The sequence below is a fragment of the Aotus nancymaae genome, unplaced genomic scaffold, assembly GCF_030222135.1.
Source record: "Aotus nancymaae isolate 86718 unplaced genomic scaffold, 86718_ANA_hifiasm-v0.15.2.pri h1tg000058l, whole genome shotgun sequence".
Classification (NCBI taxonomy): Eukaryota; Metazoa; Chordata; class Mammalia; order Primates; family Aotidae; genus Aotus; species Aotus nancymaae.
In genome coordinates this window covers 6,632,197-6,653,880 of record NW_026988472.1, presented here as the reverse complement: position 1 = coordinate 6,653,880, position 21,684 = coordinate 6,632,197, and the positions used below count along the sequence as shown (strand labels likewise).

General features: G+C 46.5%; 1 pseudogene; it reads left to right on the top strand.

The window, feature by feature from the left end:
* The first annotated feature begins 1,149 nt into the window (after window positions 1-1,149).
* Window positions 1,150-2,002, top strand: LOC105734462 (small ribosomal subunit protein uS2-like; annotated as a pseudogene).
* Window positions 2,003-21,684: the final 19,682 nt, after the last annotated feature.

Genomic DNA, 21,684 nt, shown 5'->3' with positions numbered 1-21,684 from the left:
TCTAGATCTGCCAATCCTAACCAGTGTGAAATTCCCCTTCTAAGCCAACCCCTGTATCTCCTACCTCAGGCGACCTTCCTCCAGCCCCCATCATGGGGCAGTCGTCCCTGGGTCTCCCATCCTAGCCAGTCCCTTGACTCTCCCCCCAGCCCAGCCGGTCTGCAGCTGCCCTCATCCCAGGCATCCGTTGGAACTCCCAAGTGATGCGCACACACACACACACACACACACACACTCATGCACAACATCGCAGGCATCTCCCACTCCAGCCAGCCCTTGCACTCTCCATTCAAGCCAGTGCACAGATCTCCTACCTCAGCCAACCCCAGAATCTCCCATCTTAGCCAGTCCCTGGGTCCTCTAACCAAGGCAGTCCCAGGATCTCCCAACTCAACAAGCCCTGGGACTCCACATCATAGCCAGTCTTGGGATCCAGGCTCCATTCATTAAATCAACCCTCATTTCCTGCTCTCCTTTAGAAATGCTCTTCCCATTCACTCCATCATCCCCATCCACTGAAACTGTACCCATCCTTCAAGACTTAACTCAAATGCTGCCTTACTGAAGCCAACCCTGATTCCCTCAGCCAGAAGTGCGAGCTGCCGCTCTCTCTTTCTCTCTCCTCTTGACCTTCTAGTCCACTTCCTCTGTCCCTCTCTTGTGGCATTTGTGGGACAAGTGGGACTTGCTTTACAGCACATTCGTTTGTGTTCTTGTTTTATATCCTCTGCCAGACGGAGCTCCTTAAAGACAGAAATGTTTCTTAATTTGTCTTTGTGAGCAGGTTGGGTTAGAGGAGAAAACACGAGTTTTACAGTCAGACAAAACTGGATTTAAATTCCATCTTCTCCTCTCTTAATTTCCATTTCCCTATCAATAACAGCTACCTGACAGGGTGGTCTTGGAGAAAAGCATGCAAAAAACACCTTGCACAGAAAAGACAACCCACGGAATAAGAGAAAGTATTTGCAAATCATGTATCTGATAAGGGACTTATACATAGAACACATAAAGAACTCTTACAGCAACAAAAAGACAACTAGTTTTTTTTTATGGGTAAAGAATTTGAATAAACATTTCTCCAAAGAATAAATGCAAATGGTCAATAAGCACATGAAAAGATCATCAACATCATTAGCCATCAGGGAAATGCAAATCAAAACCACAGTGAGCTCTCAGCACTACACATCAGGCGTCTCCTGTGTTCTCCAGTAACCTAAAGGGAAACTTTCACGACATCTGGATCCCTTCCTGACCTGCAGATGAAGGAAGAGGATATCGTAAAATTCCTTGCAGCAGAACCCCACTTGAATGGCACCAACCTTGACTTCCAAATGGAACAGTACGTCTGCAAAAGGAAAAGTGATGGCATCTACATCAAATCTAAAGACGACCCGGAAGAAGCTTCTGCCATTATTGCCATTGAAACTCCGACTGATGCTAGCGTTATATCTTCCAGGAATACTGGCCAGTGGTCTGTGCTAAAGTTTGCTGTTTCCACTGGGGTCACTCTTATTGCTGGGAGCTTCACTCCTGGAACTTTCACTAACCAGATCCAGGCAGCCTTCCAGGAGCCACGTCTGCTGGTGGTTACTGATCCCAGGGCTGACCACTAGCCTCTCACAGAGGCATCTTATATTAACTTGCCTACCATTGCTCTAGGTCACACGGAGTCTCCCCTGCCCTGTGTAGACACTGCCATTCCATGCAACAATACGGGAGCTCCCTCAGGGGGTCTGGTGGAGTGGATGCTGGTCCAGAAGGTTCTGCGGGAGTGTGGTACCACCTCCTGTGAACACCCATGAGAGTCATGCCTGATCTCTATTTCTGCAGAGATCCTGAAAAGATTGAAAAGGAAGAGCAGGCTGCTGCTGAAAAGGCTGTGACCAAGGAGAAACTTCAGGGTGAATGGACTGCGTCAGCTCCAGAGTCTGCTGCTATTCAACCTGAGGGTGCAGACTGGTCTGAAGGCGTGCAGGTGCCCTTTGTGCCTATTCAATAATTCTCTACTCAAGTTTGGAGCACTCAGCCTACCAATGGAGGCTGATCTGTAGCAGTCACTTTCAGATAGCTGAATAGATAGGAACAACCACTGAGTGGTCTTAAGCTGTTCTTCCACAGGCTCTTGAACAGAAAACAGAAATCAGGTTGATGGAAAATAAGCATTAGTTTCTTAAGCGCATACACACACACACACACACACATACACACAGATACTACTTCACGTCCACTATGATAGCTAAAATCTGCAGGACAGACAATGAGAAGTGTTAGCAACCATGTGGAGAAATTGGAACCCTCATTCATTGCGGATGGGAATGTAAAATGGTGCAGTCACTTTGGAAAACAGTCTGGCAGTTCTTCAAAATGTTAAACATAGAGTTACCATATGATCCAGGGATTCCACTCCTAGGTATATATCCAAGAGAAACGAAAACATACATCTACACAAAAACTTGTACACGAATGTTCACGGCAGCATGATTTGTAATAGCCCGAAAGTGGAAGCAACCAAATGCTCATCAGTTGATGAGTGAATACACGAAATGTGGTATGACCACACAATGGAATAGTATTCAGTCATGAAAAAGGAATCAAGAACTAACACATGCAAAAACACAACGAACCTTGAAAACATTATGCTAATGAGAGAAGCCAGTCATAAAAGACCACATATTGTATGATTCCTTTTATGTGAAATCCCAGAATAGGCACATCTATAGAGACAGAAATTAGAGTAATGGTTGCCAGGGGCTGGAGTGTGGGTGGAGAAATGGGGAAAGACTGCTAACTGGTATGGGGCTTTTTTGGAGGGGGATGAAAATGTTCTAAAATGAGGCTGGTCCAAAGGCAGTGAGTTATCTCAATTGGTTGTTCGCAGTCAGTTACAGATCAAACTTCTTGTTCTACCCTTTTTCCACCTCTCACTAATGCACTTGACTAGTCTTAAAAAAAAGAAAAAGAAAATGTTCTAAAATTAAACTGTGACGATGGTTGCACAATTCTGCCCATATACTAAAAAGCACTGAATTGTACCCTTTACAAGGGTGAATTTTATGGTATATGAATTATATCTCAATAAAGCTTTATTTTAAAAAAGAAAAAACCACCTTGCACAGAGCTAACACATAGTAACTACAATGGTAATAGTTAACATGTCTCTGGTGCTTACTCTGTACCAGGCACTGTGCTACACACTGACATATAAGGACTCACTTAATCCTCATGACAATCCTATGATGTAGGTACTGTTATTACCCCCCCTCCCCCGCAGTCTTACAGATGAGGGAAGTAAAACAGAGAGGTCAGGTGACTTGCCCAGGGTCACACAGAGGCATAGTGACGATACTCAGATGATTCATTCTCACATTTTTGTATCTTCCCTCAGAACCTTGTACAAAACAAGTGCTCCATAAATGTTAAAGTAATACAGTATATCCACCATATATGTCCATTCATCCAACAAACACAGAACATTATGTTCTAAGCAATATGTATGTTCCCATCCTTATCTTTCTTCTTCTATTATTCAGATGCCCTCTGGGGTTGAAAGCAGATGGGTACTTAGATTCATTTACAAACTATTTTGAACGTCTACCATGAGTAAAGCACTGCTCCCGAAGCTGAAGATATAGCAATGAATAAAATAGGACAACGATCCTTAACCTTGTAGCACTAACATTCTAGTGGGAGAGAGACACAAGAAGCAAATAGAATATGTAGGGCACATTAGATAGTGAACGGGGTTGAATAATGTCCCCCCAAAATTCATATCCACACAGAAACTGAATGTGAGCTTATTTGGAAATAAGGGTCTTTGCAGACGTAATCAACTTAAGATGAGGTCATACTGAATGAACACAAGTCTTAATCCAATGACTGCTGTCCTTAAAAGAAGAGGGAAAATTAGACACAGAAACACACATGCATGAGGAGAACACCACACGAATCTGGAGGTGGAGATCGAAAAGATGAATCTATAAGCCGAGGAATACCAAGGACTGCCACAGCCACTATACACTGCAAGCAGCAGGGAGGATTCTCTCCTAGAGCCTTCAGAGGGAGCATGGCCACACTGACACCTGGATTTTGGCCTCTCAGCCCCCAGGACTGTGAGGGAAACCACTGCTGCTACAAGCACCCTGTCTGTGGTGCTTTATGGCAGCCCTGGGACACTAATACAGATGGTGACAGGTGCTCTGGAGAAAGGCAAGGGGAGAAAAGATGACACAGAGTCTTCTGTGAATCAGATACAGCCTATGCCCTTAGGTAGCTCCCAATCTACTCAGAGAGCCACAACCATAAATCACAAACATGACTAATGAGACAGAATGTGGAAAACGTTAGAGTTGAGGCACAAGGACGGTGGGCGGTGGGGGGATGGGACGTCTTTATGGATGTGAATGAAGGTCTTTGAGCTAAGCTCGGATTTCAACAGGTGGAAGTGCTAGAAGTGGGTGAGGCCTGCTGAGAGGAACCTTGTGCCCGTGAGGAAAGGAACACGATCAGGGAAACAGTGTTAGGGAACCACATGTGGTTTGGTTGAAGACAGCGCAAGAGATGTGTGTGTGTGTGCGTGTGTGTGTGTACGTTTGTGTGTGGCAAGGGATGGGAGATGGGAAGACAGAGCTTGATTCAACTTAGAGAAGACTTCATTGCCAAACTGAAGGACCTGGACCTTCCCTTATAGGCAATGAAAAGTCATGAAAATTTTTTGTTTTTGTTCATTTGTTTCTTTATTTTTGAGACATAGTCTCGCTCTGTCACCTAGGCTGGAGTGCAGTGGTGCAATCTTGGCTCACTGCAACCTCCGCCTCCCAGGTTCAAGTGAGTCTCCTGCCCCAGCCTCCCGAGTAGCTGGAATTACAGGTGCCTGCCACCACACCCAGCTATTTTTTTGCATTTTTAGTAGAGATGGGGTTTCACCGTGTTAGCCAGGATGGTCTGGATCTCCTGACCTTGTGATCCGCCCACCCTGGCCTCCCAAAGTGCTGGGATTACAGGTGTGAGCCACCTCACCTGGCCCTATGACAGGTTTGTGATCAGGAGAGTGACATGCTAGGGAGAGTGACATGGTGGGAGGGGAGGGGCCCACATGGATTTTGCACGCACCGAGAATCACACACTACAAGGTGAGTTTAGTATTGGTTCGTTGTTGTTGTTCATCAGAAACTGTGGTACTACCCTTTCTCCTACCTGCTGCCTCCCAGAGTCATTTCCCAGAAGCCTGAGTCCCTGGGACCAGCTTTGCCAAGGAACGTGGAGCTACAGCAGGAAAGAGACTTAAAAACCACATCTCACCACTGCCAGAATCCAGTCAACAAGAATCCGTCAGAATACTGAGAACCATGAAACATTTGCCTCAGATCCAAAGGTGGCATCTGCTCAAATTGAGTTTTCCTACTGGATCCTCACAGCTCTCTCCCTTCCGTGAGCAGACCTTTTCTCCCAAATCTGTTAGCTGCCAAGCACGAGGTGGAAAATCAAAATGAAAAAAAACACTGGTCTGACCAGGTGCAGTGGCTCACACCTGTAGTCCCAGCACTTTGGGAGGCCAAAGTGGGAAGATCACTTGAGGCCAGGAGTCTGAGACCAGCCTGGCCAACATGGTTAAACCCTGTCTGTACAAAAATTACCCTAGAGTGGTAGTGCACGCCTATAATCCCAGCTTTGGGGGGGGGGGTTGAGGCAGGAGAATCGCTTGAACCCAAGACACAGACGTTGCAGTGAGCTGAGATCATGCCACTGCACTCCAGCCTGAGTGACAAAGTGAGACCCTGTCTCAAAAAAAAAAAAAAATTGGTCCTTCTCTCAGACTTTACAGTCCAGAATATCAGAGCTGAAAGGAACTTCGAGGTGAATTCTTTCTCCAGTTAAGAACACTGAGGACCAGAGACAAGTGATTTGCACACGATTGCTATGATCAGTGATCACTAGGCTACTACCCTTTTCTTACTGTATTTGCTGCTGTCTGGTGTTCCAAAGAGTCTTAAGATTGCAAACTTTAGAGGGCAGAAAAGTAGAAAAGCAGCCATGGGTGAGGAACACAGAAGAAAAAAAAGGGAAAAGGAAGACTTTCTTCTCTGGGGGAATCCCTAAAGAGATAGCGGTGTTTAAAACTGAGATGGAATTTGGCTAATTAATTAATTATCCTTCCAGCCTCCTTTCCCCTAGTGGGGGAAGGGGTGAGGTGTAACCAAAATACCTATCAGTCTCAAACAACTGCACAAAAAGTAATTGTAATAGGCAAGTCCGGAGTTTCGTTTTAGGAAAATATTCTCTCTGAAGATGATTTGTAAGCTTGATCCTGTCAGAACATAAAACCACATAACCCAATGTGTTTCCAATTTTGTCCTAGCTGCCATAAAACTTTGAGCCAAATTCAGAGTCCAATTATAATGCAGTTCATTTTAGGTACCTGGCAACATGTATTTGTGCTTCCTTTACATGGTCTCTGGTCTGTTTTCTTCCAAATTTTTATCCCTAATTGTCTTTCTTTCATGTTATAAACTGATGAGTCGCCTAATATCCTCTTTAAAGTAGGCGGGATATAAATCTTACATAAACTAAACTATATTTACAGATGCTAAGGGGATTTGAAACAATGAAGAACATTTGAAGGAACAGATGATATTTGGCCTAGAGGAGAGCAGGCTTATGAGGACATGATTACTGTCTTCAAATATCCAACAGGCTGTCAGGGGGGCAATGTAGTGGAATTATTCTGCTTAGCTCAAAAGGGCACAGCCAGAAGCAATGGGTGAAAATTACAGGGAGATGATCCCAGAGGGGAAGAAAGCTCTCACAGGCAATGCTTGGCGAAGATGGCGAGTTCACTGTCATTGCAGGTCCTCAAATAGTGGCAGGACAGCCTCATCAGGAGGGTCTGTTGCCTAGGGAATGGAAACACTACATGAAGGAGCTGAATGAGATAATTTTGGCCAGGCATAGTGCTTCACGCCTGTAATCCCAGCACTTTGGGAAGCTAAGGTGGGAGGATCACTTAAGCTCAGGAGTTCGAGACCAGCGTGGGCAACATAAAAGACCCTGTCTCTACTGAAAAAAGAAATTAGCTGGGTGGGGTGGCATGCATCTGTGATACCAGCTACTCAGGAGACTGAGGCAGGAGGATTGCTTGAGGCCAGTAGGTTGGGGCTACAGTGAGCTGTAATCGTGCCACTGCACTTCAGCCTGGGAGACAGAGCAAGACCTTGTCTCTAAAAAAGAAAAAAAAAGATCATTTTAAAGGCTCCTTCCAGCCCTGATTTGCACTACACAGTCCTAGATGTAGAAAAGAAGTCTGGCGGGGAGGTAAGGAGGAGGGACAGGAAAGAAAGAAACAAAGGTCCTTTGAATGCTGGAACATTCCAGTCAGAAGCAGTGAACCCTGACAGCTCCTGAGACACTCCTAAAAGGAAGAATGGTCCACAAACAGAACTCAGGTCTGCATTTCCCCAGTCCTACTGCATGTAACTCCTACAGTGCAGGAGAAATAGAAAAATCCGTTTTCCATTGCTCTGCACTGCCATCTAACTTGCTATTATTAAGGAAGAACAGGTCAAGACGGCTAGTACTGGAAAGAGCCTTAGAGATCATGTAATCCAAACCTCTAATTTATAACCAGATAAAAGGAGGCTCAGACAATGGAAAGGACTTGTCTCCCTGTTCGCTACTCCATCAGGGCAGTGTGCTGCTTAAAGAGGGCAGAGAGGGTTTTTTTGACCTTTCAATCCCCCAGCCAGGCTTGGCCCTGGGTTCGCGTCCACTGTGGGTGAACAGTAAGCAGTCGGAAAATGGAACTGAATTGCCCAGAGGTGCTGCAACTAGAAGCTAGGCCTTTCAACCCCCAACCTAATGATGCTTTCCATAACAAAATCTCATTCAATTCAGTTCAACAAACATTCACTGTTTCTCTATGTGCCAGGACTGGAGCTACAGTAAGAGATAAACCAGAGGCAAGCTGTGCCCTCCAGGCTCTTCCCCACTCCGGCCCTGCACACCTGCTGTTCCTTTGGCGCGGAAAGTTCTCCTTGCTGCCTTTGCCCACTTAACCGCCTATTCATCCTTCAAATCTAAGATCAAATGTCGGCTCATCAGCAGCATCTTCTCTCACTCCCAAACTTGGCAGATCCCTCTGATACACGCTCTCAGTGAGTCCTTTTCCTTCCTGAATTTAGCGAGTTTGTAATTCTATATTGATTTGTGCAGTTCTTGATTTGCTTACCTCCTGCCTCCTCATTAGACTGTTAGCTCTACAAGGGCAGGTACTGTTTTTGCTCCCCACTGTATACCATAAGCCTGACCAAAAGCCTGGCATGTGGTAGGTAAGTGATAAGCAGTCTGTGTTTGTTAAATGCATGAATTGGCAACCTAATCGGGTATGTAGACAGATAAATCGTAACTACAATTCTATGTGATAAAGGATATAAGGTAAGACAGAAATCTTTTTTTTTTTTTTTTTTTTTGAGACGGACTTTCGCTCTTGTTACCCAGGCTGGAGTGCAATGGCGTGATCTCGGCTCACCGCAACCTCCGCCTCCTGGGTTCAGGCAATTCTCCTGCCTCAGCCTCCTGAGTAGCTGGGATTACAGGCATGCACCATCACGCCTGGTTAATTTTGTATTTTTAGAGATGGGATTTCACCGTGTTGGCCAGGCTGGTCTCGAACTGCAGACTTCAGGTGATCCGTCCGCCTCGGACTCAAAAAGTGCTGGGATTACTAGCATGAGCCACCATGTCCAGCGGAAATCATTTCTTTAGAAAGGAGGAGGTCAGCTTCTGCATCTATGGAGCTGGCCTTGGTTAGCCAATCAAAGCATGGGGCAAATGGCATAGCCTTGTGAAAGCACCCATTGTGTTCAGACAAACCAAAGCTACTTGTCAGCATCTCTCCATTTCCCCAGCCCCTAGGAAGCAGGCACTTCTGCCACAGTGGGACAGACTCGCCACCACCTGCTGATCTGGGTTCGGGCACAACTGGCAGTCAGACCACAGGGTAGAGCTGAAAGGAAATTCCTGGGATTCGGAATTCACAAATCTCTCTATTTCTCAGGATTCTGCTCTACAGGAGAAAGATTGAGGAGATCTGATTGGGGCCAGGCGTGGTGGCTAACGCCTGTAATCCCTACAGTTTGGGAGAACAAGGCAGCTGGATCACCCGAGGTCAGGAGTTCGAGACCAGACTGGTCAACACGGCAAAACTGTCTCTACTAAAAATACAAAAATTAGCCGGGCATGGTGGTATGCGCCTGTAATCCCAGCTACTCGTCAGGCTGAGGCAGGAGAATCGCTTGAACCCGGGAGGCAGAGGTTGCAGTGAGCCGAGATCCTGCCATTGCACTCCAGCCCGGCAACAAGAGCAAAACTCCATCTCAAAGAAAGAGAGAGAGAGAGAGATCTGACTGGACTTGGAATGAGGGGTCAGTTCTGCACCTTTCCGATGGGGTAAGACCTACTCCCAGGCATAAGAGAGTATTGCCCTCTAGTGGTAATAATAATAATAATAATGATTATAATGATAATGACAATGACAACTAGTGGATGTGGTCCTTGCTTGCGTGACCAACCATCCCTGTCTGCCCAAGATTGTTTTAGCAGTTGAAAGACCCACATCTCAAGAAACCTCTGAGTCTCAGGCAAGCCGACCCCTTGTTGGTGTTCAACGCACTTATATACACATGATCTCATTACATGGCTCCTAACACGCAATGCCAGGAATCAGGATTCATTCTGCACAGATCTGTAGAGCTTTAGAGATCCAGCCCATTTTCCAGATGAGGAAACAAAGCCCAAGAGAAGGGAAAGAATTTCCTTCTTCAGCATTACATTACAAATTAATGGCAGAACGAGAATCAGCATCTAGGTATCCAGGCCCACAGCCCCAGGTACTGTTGACCCTGGCTGGCATGCCCTGAGCAACTTTGTCAGTTTGTCTATGTCCCATGTCCCCCAGGAAGCCCTCGCTAAACTACCCACCCCTTAATCCTTTCAGAAAACTTCCCCCTCTGAAAGCCTGAAACACTCATTTGACACTTAGCATGTGCTATAGGTACTGTTTTTTATCCTTTAAATGTATAGTTCAAAAAAAAAAAAAGAAAAAAAGAAAAGGAAAAAAGAAAAGCTCCTCAGCTTCCCACAGCCCAACCCCCAGAGATACTGACAAGGAGAGCTGCCTCTGGTCAGAATAGTCTTAGGAGTGGCCCTAGTTGGTCCAGGGCCCGAAGGAAAGGGCATTTGGCACTGCAGAGCAAGAAAGGAGGCAGAGGGAGGCTTTTGCAATCACCAGGTGGGATGGATTTGAGAGCCAAGAGCTGAGGAGAGGTGAGAAGGCAGCCTCAAGACAAAAGGAGGAAGTGAAAGCCTTCTTCACCCCGGGGATGCTGCCAGGGAATGGGTCCTGGTTTTTCTGCTGCCAAAATTGCAGCATCCTTGTCCGCTCCCCTGGTCCCTGACAAGGACCCCCAAAAATCAGCTCTTGCCTTTCCCCTCCACTGAGACAAATTTGCAAACTCCCACATCTCTGTGGAAACGGCAGAGAGCAGGAGAGAAGAAAAAAGGAGAAAAAAATCCACCCACATGCCAACAAACTGGAAAAAAAATAACCCAGGCCTTGTCGCACTCAGCTGTTGGCTTGCTGCTCCCTCCCACTGTGGCGGCTGCTCCTGCCTCCTGGACAGGGACCTGACTCTGTGCAGTTCCCCTTCCCATCTGGAGCTGGCTTTCGTCAATGCCCCTTGTCCCGACTCCCATCCCAGCTCTGGGAGAGAGAGAGAGTCCTGGAGTCCGGGAGGAGGAAAGCTGGAAGGGAGGACTGGCAGAGCCACCCAGGGCATGTGGCTGACCACAGACTCTGTGCCCATCACCATCTCCCAAACCATGGAGGAGACCTTCCTCCCCTCCCAGGGAAATTAGTTAAGGAGATGGGGCACTGCCCACAAGCTGGCTCCGCCAGGCCACTTCTGTCTCAGAGGCTGTCCCCTGCCTTGTTTGTCCTCCCTCCCCCAAGCCCTTCCCCTTGGCTGCCTCTCTCTACCATTTTCAAGTTCTGTTTTCAGTCTAACTCCTTCTATTTTCATCTTTTTGTGCCCTCGCCTTTCTTCACCTTCTGCTCCAGTTCTGGGCACCATATTTAAACAAAGCAAAACAAAACAAAATGGAGTGTGTTGTTGCTAGGAAAGGAGGGATGTGGTGGAAATCGTCACGATTGGAAAACGGAGGTGTTTTGCCCGTAGGAAGGAGAATATGGACTCAGAGGAGCACGGAAGAATAGAAACACAAGGAGCTTTTTGGATAACCTTATTTTACAGATGAGGTGATCGACGCCCAGAGAGGGAGGAACACCTGGGGCTACCATGCAGAAGACGGAACAGCTTTGTTCTGATGGCCTCCAGAAAACAGAAGGAGGACCAGTTAGTATGATTTATGAGAAGTCAGATTGATTGATTGGTTGGCTGATTGATTGATTGATTGATTTTGAGACAGAGTCTCACTCTGTTGCCCAGGCTGGACTGCAGTGGCACGATCTCAGCTCACTGCAGCCTCTGCCTCCAAGGTTCAAGTGATTCTCCTGCCTCAGCCACCCAAGTAGCTGGGATTACAGGTGAACACCACCACGCCTGGCTAATTTTTGTATTTTTAGTAGAGACAGGGTTTCACCATATTGGCCAGGCTGGTCTTGAACTCCTGACCTCAAGTGATCTGCCCGCCTTGGCCTCCCAAAGTGCTGGTGGTGTGAGCCACCCGAGAAGGCAGATTTAAATGACAGTTTTGTTTCTTCTTTGTAAATCCATATTCCTGTTTTTTTGTTTCTTTGCCTCATTTTGCAGAATTTTCAGTTCAATTCTGAACGAAAGGGATGACAATGGGCATCCTTGTGCTGTTAACTTATGTTAAAGGGGAAGGTGTCAGTGTTTCGTCATTAGACATCGTCTTCCCTGGAGGATTGGGAGGATTTTGGAGGATACTCTTTACTCTTTATTAGAATGAAAGGAAGTTTCCTCTCATTCTTTTTTTTTTTTTTTTTTTTTTTTAAAGACAGGGTCTTGCTCTGTTGCCCAGGCTGGACTACAGTGATGCCTTCACAGCTCACTGCAGCTTTGACCTCCTCAGCTCAAGCAATTCTCCCACCTCAGCCCCCACTAAGTAGCTGAGACCACAGGTGTGTGCCACCATACCTGGCTATTTATTGTAGAGCTGAGGTTTCGTTGCCCAGGCTGGTCTGGAACTCCTGGACTCAAGCAATCTGCCCATCTCAGCTTCCCAAAGTGCTGGGATTACAGGTGTGAGCCACTGTGCCCGGCCTGCTAAGAACTTCTTTGTTATGAACAGGAGTTAAGTTTTATCAAATGTTTCCTCAGCATCTTTTCTAATAATCATACATTTTTCTCTTCTAATCTGTTTATATGGTCAAGAATGCAGCATTTAGTTCAAGAGACAGGTGAAATTTCTAACATACAAAACTATTCAAAGAGGCACTAGCCACCCATGGATCAAAGTAGTCAATTCCAAGTCACTGGAAATGTTCAAGTAGAAGTGCAACCACTCAATAAATACTTAGGTGTCAGGCACTGTTCTAGGTTCTGGCTACTTAGTGGTGAAGAAGGTCCCTGATCACCTAGAGCTCACATTTTAGAGACAGGATGACAGACACAAATAACCAAACAAATATATGAACAAGAACATTTCCAAAAGTCAAAAGTGGGCCAGGTGCGGTGGCTCACACCTTTAATCCTAGCACTTTGGGAGGCCGAGGTGGGTGGATCACCTGAGGTCAGGAGTTCAAGACCAGCCTGGCCATCATGGTGAAGCCCCACCTTAAAAAAAAAAAAAAAAGTCAAAAGTGTTATGAAAACAAATTTTTTTAACAAAGGACAAAGGTAGTGTCATGGGGTGAAGATGGAGAACAAGATGAAATCGTTTAGTCAGGGAAGGATTCTCCATGGAGGTGAGAGTTGAGGTGAGCCTGAATGACAAGAAGTCATCAGTCATTTCATGAGGACGCAGAGGCGTGGCATCCCAGGGTAGAGATGAGCTTGGTGTATTCAAGGGACTTCAGAAAGAAGTCCAACTGGAGGCAGCAAGAGGAGGGACTCGTATTAGAGAAGGTAGGAAAGAAGGTCCGGAGTAAGACGGCGTCAGCCATGGAAGGCATTTAGCTCTTATTCAGGTACAGTGAAAAGCCATTGGAGGGTTTTGAGCTGGAAGTGACATGATCTGAATTTTGTCTTTTAAAGCTTACTCTGTCTGATGTGTGGAGAGTGGGTTATAGTGGGGGCAAAACCGGAAACAAGAAGGCCAGCTAGGAGGCTAGTTATGAGACCAGTTAGACAGTCCAGGCAAGAGATCATGATATCTTGGGCTAGGATAGTGATTGTGGAGAAAGATATGTGGATGGATTTGGAATAGATTTCCACCTGGGCAGCACTATCAATCAACTTGATCTAATTGAAATGTATAGATGCTCCGTCCAATAACAGCAGAATACACATTCTTCTCAAGCTGACATGGAACATGCACCAAGAAACGCTGTATTCTGGGCTATAAAACACACCTTAACAAATTCAAAAGGCTGAGCGTGGTGATCACACTGGTAATCCCAGCACTCTCAGGAGGCCGAGGCAGGAGGATCGCTTGAGGCCAGGAGTTCAAGACTAGCCTGGGCAATATAGTGAGACCCTCTCTCAACAAAAAAAAATTAAAAATAAAAAATTAGCTGGGCATGGTGGTGCATACCTGTAGTCCCAGCTACTCAGAAGACTGAGGCAGGAGGATCCCTTGAGCCCAAGATTTCGAGGCTGCAGTGAGCTATGATTGCATCGCCGCATTCCAGCATGAGTGACAGATTGAGACCCTGTCTCAAAAAACAAAAAACCACAAATTTAAAAGAATAGAAATCATACAAAGTATGCTCTCAGACTACAATAGAAATAAAATAGAAACTGGGCGGGCGCGTTGGCTCATGCCTGTAATCCTAGCACTTTGGGAGGCCGAGGTGGGCAGATAACCTGAGGTCAGGAGTTCAAGACCAGACTGGCCAACATGGTGAAACCCCATCTCTATTAAAATAGCCGGGTATGACAGCGTGTAAAGCAAAAGACCTAGCAAAACCAAAATAATAGTGAAGAACAAAGTTGGAGGATTCGCACTATCTAATGTCAAGACGCCACAGTACTATAAAGTTACGGTACACAAAACAGTGTGGTTGAGTGCGGAAAAAGACAAACTCTTTTTGCTCTGCTCTCACAGAACAACCAGCACAGGTTTCTGTGACCAGATGTGTGGGAGTACACACACTAAATAAGCCATCAGTTTTGTTGTGTACACCATGTGAATGTCCTCTAATTTTGTGTAATTTTGATACTACCTAGCCAGAGATAGCATCAGATATCACAGGTTGAGAGCTGTCTCCAAGAATGCCATGTTCCCTTCCATCATCCTCACCTCCGCCTTCAGATGTGACTCCAGGTTGTTTTACCAGTGTTTTTGACAAACTGACTCTAAGCTGGCTTTCCACAACCCCCTCACTGAGTTCCATTAATTTGTTAGAGTAGCTCACAGAACTCAAGGTAACATTTACTTATACTTATTAGATTTTTTTTTTAGTTAAACAATCATTTCATTGCTTGAGTACACAGATAATTTATGCGACCAGGGCAGAGGCTGTGGATGACTCATATTTCCAGTCAAGAGGAAGGACTCGCTTGGTGTTATAATATCGGGCCAAATGATGAATCTGGCTCTCTGTCAGAATCCGATAGAATTTAGCATCCTTTCTCTGATTCGTGAGGGTGTCAGGCCCTTCTTGGCCAGTTTGTCAATCTGCTCCTTCACGTCATTGGAAGTCAACTTCAGCCACCAGGAGCGTGCATGCGACCCACAATGAAAGTGGTCAGGCAGCAAAAGGATGTTGGATTATTATAAGGAATATTACAAGGGATGTAGATGAAAAGATGCATGCGGCAAGGCCTGTGGGAAGGGGCACAGTGCTTCATACCTTCTCCCAGTGTGCCACCCTCCAGGAGCCTCCGCCTGTGTTGCTATCCGGAATCACCCCAAGTTCTGGCCTTTTGGGTTGTTATGGAGGCTTTATTACATAGGCATGCTTGATTAAATCATTGGTCATTGGTGATGAACTGAACCTTCAGGCCCTTCTCCCCTCCCCTGATGTTGGGGAGTGGGGCTGAAAGTCCCAACTCTCTAATTCTGCCTTGGTCCTTTTGGGGACCAATTCCCAATCCTGAAGCTACCTAGGTGCTGTTGGCCAACAGCTAACTCATTAACATATAAAAATACATCACTTTGGAGATTTGAAGGATTTTAGAAGTTGTATGTCAGGAAATGAGGAAGACCAAGAATATTTAGGAGATACAAATCAACATGATTAGTGATGGACTGTATGTGATGGTTGACAGAGTGGGTCAGAGAGGAAGCCTGGGTTTAACAGCTGAGGTAGTTGAGCGGATGATGGAACATTCACTGAGACCGAAACACCCAAAGAGGAACAGGTTTCTGGGGAAAATACGGAATTCAGTTTTGGACCTGCCAAATTTTAAGTGTTTGGAATGTCCAAGGGGAGATTTCCAGGAGGCAGTTAGACATATGGATATGAAGTGCAGGAAAGAAATGTCGGCTGGAGCTATAGACTTGGGAACCACCAACATGTAGATGGTTACTAAAGCTATAGGAATAGGTGAGGTTGTCCACCAAGACCGAGCAGAATGAGAGACTGAAGGTACAAATGGACAATGGCCAGATCATATATAAAAACAGAACTCGGACCCACTCCTTATGCACAATAAACAGCCCAGGAAGCCAGCCTGCCTTAAGTCAGACTTGCAGGAAACCAGCTTGCCACCTCTAGTGACAATCCAGGAAGCTAAACAAATATTTCTCTAACAATTGGCCCTGGTCAGTTGTGGTGGCTCACACCTGTAATCCCAGCACTTTGGGTGGCCAAGGTGGGTGGATCACCTGAGGTCAGGAGTTCGAGACCAGCCTGGTCAACATAGAGAAACCCCATCTCTACTAATAATACAAAAATTAGCCAGGCGTGTTGTCATGCACCTGTAGTCCCAGCTACTCGGCAGGCTGAGGCAGGAGAATCACTTGAACCCAGAGGCAGATGTTGCAGTGAGCCGAGATTGTGCCACTGCACTCCAGCCTGAGCGACAGGGTGAAACTGTGTCTCAAAAAAAAAAAAAAAATGGCCCCAAATGGCCAGGACTTGATGAGTAACTAACAGCTTCCCTAATATTCATCCCTGCTTCCAACTTAGGACTAACTAAAGAAAGACAAATACGTATCCCCAGTCAGTCACATAGGATTACCCAGCTAGCTGCCTGCAGCTTCCCCACAGCAACAGCCTCCAGTCAGGGCACACCTGAAGCCTTCCCTTTTCTCCATGCTAAAGCTTTCCCACTGCTCTGCCTACCTTTGAGTCTGCCAGTAGGCAAGTGATGGTGGCTGACTCCCTTGCTATACCAAGCTCTGAAAAAATAGGCTTTGCTTTTCTTATTTGGTGAGTCTTTGTTTATTTCCACAAGAATAAGAAAAAGTCTGGGACACAGCCTTATGGAACACCAGATTCTAAGGAAAGGGCAGAAGAAGAGGGGCCCACAAAAGGGACTGAGAAGTAGCAGCCAAACAGTAAAGAATAAAGCCAGGAGAGACCGGTGTCACCGAAACCAAGGGCCCATCTCCTTCCAAATGGAGAGGAGAGGTCAACAGTGCCAAATGTTACTGGCATTGGCTACGTGGCCTGTGGACCATGGGGCAGTCCCTGTTCCAGGGCTGTGTGCTGCTGGTCATCAACACACTGGGCTGTGGTGTGCTTATGGTGGCCCGGGACGGCATGTGACAGTCCTGGGAGGTCTACACCCAGCTGGACCAGATGTTCCACTGATGGCACTCAGCGAGCACGTTTGCAGTGGGCGGCAGCATGGATCCCTCCCTGCACTACTGGTACCTCTAGTTGGAATGCCTACTCCCTGTGTCTGGCCTCTGAGGCCTCCCAAATGCTCTCAGGAAGATCTTCGTGGATCAGCTGTTAGCGTCTCCCATGCTGGGCATCCGGTATTTCTCGGGCCTTGGCTGCCTGGAAGGCCAGACGCTGGGAGAGAGCTGCCAGGAGCTGCAGGACAAGTTCTGGGAACTCTACAAGGCTGACTGATGCATGTGGCCGGCTGCATGCTGGCGAACTTTCTCTTTGTGTCCCTCCCTCCTCCCCCAGTTCCGAGTCACCTACATCAATGGCCTGCCATTGGGCTGGGGCACATACCTGTCCTACCTGAAGTACCAGTTCCTCTGACACCTCAGGCTATATGGCCTGGGCACCTGAGCAGACTAAGCTGCCCGTCCCCAGGGACAAGATGCACGACTGACTCCCAGGGGTCTACCCCCTTTACCAGAAGGGGAACAGGACTAGATGTGGTGGCTCATGCATGTCATCCCAGCACTCTGGGAGGCCAAAAGTTTGAGACTAGCCTGGGCAACATGGCAAAACCATGAAAATACAAAAATTAGGCTGGGTGCAGTGGCTCACAGCTGTAATCACAGCACTTTGGGAGGCCACCTCAGGGTGGATTACCTGAGGTCAGAAGTTTGAGACCAGGCTGGCCAACATGGCAAAACCTCATCTCTACTGAAAACACAAGAATTAGCAGGGTGTGGTGGTGGGACCTGTAATCCCAGCTACTCAGGAGGCTGAGGCAGAAGAATCGCCTGAACCCGGGAGGTGGAGATTGCAGTGAGCCCAGTGAGCCAAGATCATGCCATTCCACTCCAGCCTGGGTGACAGAGCAAGACTCCCTCTAAAAAAAAAGAAAGAAAGAAAGAAAGAAAGAAAGGAAGGAAGGAAGAAAAAAAGAAAACATAAAAATTAGCTTGGCATGGTAGCACCCACTGTAGTCTCAGCTACTTAGGAGAGTGAGGTCAGAGATCACCTGAGCTGGGGAGGTTGAAGTGTGCAGTAAGCCATGATCATGTCACTGCACTCCAGCCTGCGTGACAGAGTGAGATCTTGTCTCAAAAAAAGAAAAGAAGGGGAGTGGGCTCTCGCAGCAGGCTGGGGTCCTGGGCTGCGTCTGAGCACCAGTCCAGCTTCTGGGCATTCGGCTAAGCTGCCCCTTCCAAGCCCACTGTTTGTGTCTGGCCTCTGAGGTGTCCCTAACTGAAACACAACCATTAAGATGGTCAGTCATCCCCAAGCCTTTCTCAGCTAGGAGCATCATGTGACCTGTGACCAAGATGTCCCAAGGGGCCTGACCCAGCCAGCCAGTCCCAAGCACCAGCCCCTCAACACTGCTGCGGACCTGGTTCTGGGCCAAGCAGCTGAACCGGAGATCAAGGTGGGGATGTAGCCCATCCTCTCAAAACAGGGTCAGACCTGGAGTTGGCCCACAAAAGCTTCAGGCAGGGCCAGGCAGCCTCTAGGTCTTCTTCTCTGGTTGTAGACTGTAGAAATTCCATTAAGTTCTCTCTGTAATTGAAAATAAAATAGGATGGGTGTGTGACTCACTCCTGTAATCCCAGCACTTTGGGAGGCTGAGGTGGGGGGATCACTTGAGCTCAGCCTGGGCAACATGGCAAACCCCATTTCCAGCTACTTGGGAGGCTGGGGCAGGAGAATCACTTGAGCCCAGGAGGCAGAGGTTGCAATGAACCAAGATTGCACCATTGCACTCCAGCCTGGGTAACAGAGTGAGACCCCGTCTCAAAAAAAGAATAGAAAAGAGAGAAACTGAAAACATCATCTATCTTTTCCTTCATGGTTTCTGGGTTTTGTGTCACATAAGAAAGGCCTTCCCCACTCTAGACTGTAACAATATTGAATATTTCCTTCCAATATTTTATGAGTGATATTATAAGTACTAGTAATTTTGTTTGGGATAGGGTCTTGTTCTGTTACCCAGGCTGGAGTGCAGTGGCACAATCTCAGCTCACTGCAGCCTTGAACTTCGGGGCTCAAATGATCCTCCCACCTCAGCCTCCAAAGTAACTGGGGCCACAGGCACACACCACCATGCCTGGCTAGTTTTGTTTTTATTTTTGCAAAGATGAGGTCTATGTTGCCCAAACTGGTCTCAAGTTCCTGGGCTCAAGCAATCCTCCCACCTTGGCCTCCCAAAGTACTGAGATTACAGGTGTGAACCACTGCACCCAGCCAATAATTTTTTATTGAGATGTAATTTACATATTATGAAATTCTCAAATCTTAAATGAAAAGTTCAATTACGCTTTTTTTTAAATCCAATAATGGCTATAACCAACACTTTTGTTTTTGTTTTTGTTTTTGAGACAGGCTCTCACTTTGGCACCTAGGCTGGAGTGCACTGGTGTAATCTTTGGCTCACTGCAACCTCCACCTCCCAGGCTCAAGCAATCCTCCCACCTTAGCCTCCAGAGTAGCTGGGACTACAGGCATGTGCCACCACACCCAGCTAATTTTTGTATTTTTTATAGAGATGGGGTTTCACTATGGTTGCCCAGGCTGATCTTGAACTCCTGTGTTCAAGCAATCCCCCCGACTTGGACTCCCAAAGTGCTGGGATAACAGGTGTGAGCGATCGTGTCCAGCCTTCAATCAGTTTTGACAAAAGCATGAACCCATGTCACCCATATGTCTATCAAGATACAGAACATTTCCATCATCCTAATGACCCTTCAACGCAACCTTCTTTCACAAGTGCGACTGTTCTGAGTTCTATCATCATAGATTAGTTTGACCTGTTCTTGAACATTATATAAGTGGAATCATATGGTATGTGCTCTTTTTTGTCTGGCTTCATTCACTGAGCATCTGATTTTGAGATTCACTGCAGTCGTTCCACGTATCAAGAGTCCATGCTGGCCGGGCGCGGTGGCTCACGCCTGTAATCCCAGCACTTTGGGAGGCCGAGGAGGGTGGATCACCAGGTCAAGAGATGGAGACCATCCTGGCCAACATGGTGAAACCCCGTCTCTACTAAAAATACAAAACAATTAGCTGGGTGTGGTGGCGCGCACATGTAGTTCCAGCCACTAAGGAGACTGAGGCAGGACAATCACTTGAACCCGGGAGGCAGAGGTTGCAGTGAGCTGAGATCGAGCCACTGCACTCCAGCCTGGTGACAGAGGGAGACTCTGTCTCAAAAAAAAAAAAAAAAAAAAAAAAAAAAAGTCAATCCCTTTTTGTTGCTAAGCAGTCTTCCACTGTGTGGCCATACCATAATTTGTTTATCCACCTGCTGATGGACATGGGAGTTTTCCATTTTTTGTCAATTATGAATAAAGTATGGGTGAGCTTTGAATGTTTATTTATTTTTATGTTTTGAGTTGGAGTTTTGCTCTGTTGCCCGGGCTGGAGTGCAGTGGCGTGATCTCAGCTCACTGCAACTTCCGCCTCCCAGGTTCAAGCGATTCTCCTGCCTCAGCCTCCCGAGTAGCTGGGATTACAGGCACCCACCACCACACCTGACTAATTTTTGTATTTTTAGTAGAGACAAAGTTTCACCACATTAGCCAGGCTGGTCTCGAACTCCTGACCTAAGGTGATCTGTCTGCCTCGGCCTCCCAAAGTTCTGGGATTACGGGCATGAGCCACCACACCCGGCCTTATTTATTTATTTCATACACCTGGAATTTATTTTGGTGTAAGGAATTAGATACGGATCCAATCTCATTTTCACCAAAATCACAAGCCAGTTATCCCAATACCATTTGTTATACATTCTATCTTTTCACCAATGAATTAAAATATCATTTCTCAATTACTAAATTATCCATAGGCAATGTTTTTTCCTGAACTTTCTATTGCGTTCCACTGATCTAGTTGTCAGTTTTGAATTGATATCACTGTTTAATTCCTACAACCTCACAATGTCTTTCAACAAGTGCTAAGAATAGTTGGTGCTCATTACTCATTTTCAGAATTTTCTTGATTATTTCTAGATGTTTATTCTTCTAACGAGATACAATAGAAATGTAATATCAACTAAAACTTATTTGGTGCTTTATAAATTAATTTGGAGAGTATTAACATTTTAATAAATATCGAGTCTGCCCATATAGGAACCAGGTATGTCTCTCTGTTTATTCAAATATGTTATATCCAGCCAGGTGCGGTGGCTCACACCTGCAGTCCCAGCTACTCCAGAGGTTGAGGTGGAAGGATTGCTTGAGCCCCAAAGTTGGAGACTGCAGTGAGAAATGATCACACCGCTGCACTCCAGCCTGGGTAACAGACTGAGACCCCATTCTAAAAAACACAAAACCCAGCTGGGTGCAGTGGCTCACGCCTGTAATCCTAGCACTTTGGGAGGCCAAGGTGGGCAGATCACCTGAGGTCAGGAGTTCAAGACCAGCCTGGCCAACAGGGTGAAACCCTGCCTCTACTAAAAATACAAAAATTAGGCCGGGCGCAATGGCTCACGTCTGTAATCCCAGCACTTTGGGAGGCTAAGGCAGGCAGATCACGAGGTCAGATCAAGACCAGCCTGGCCAACCTGATGAAACCCTGTCTCTACAAAAAAAAAAAAAAAAAAAAAAAGCTGGGCATGGTGGTGCACACCTGTAGTCCCAGCTGCTCAGGAGGCTGAGGCAGGAGGATCGCTTGAACCGGAAGTTGGAGTTTACAGTGAACCAAGATTGTGCCACTGCACTCCACACTGGGCGATGGAGGGAGATTCCATCTCAAAAAACAAACAAAAA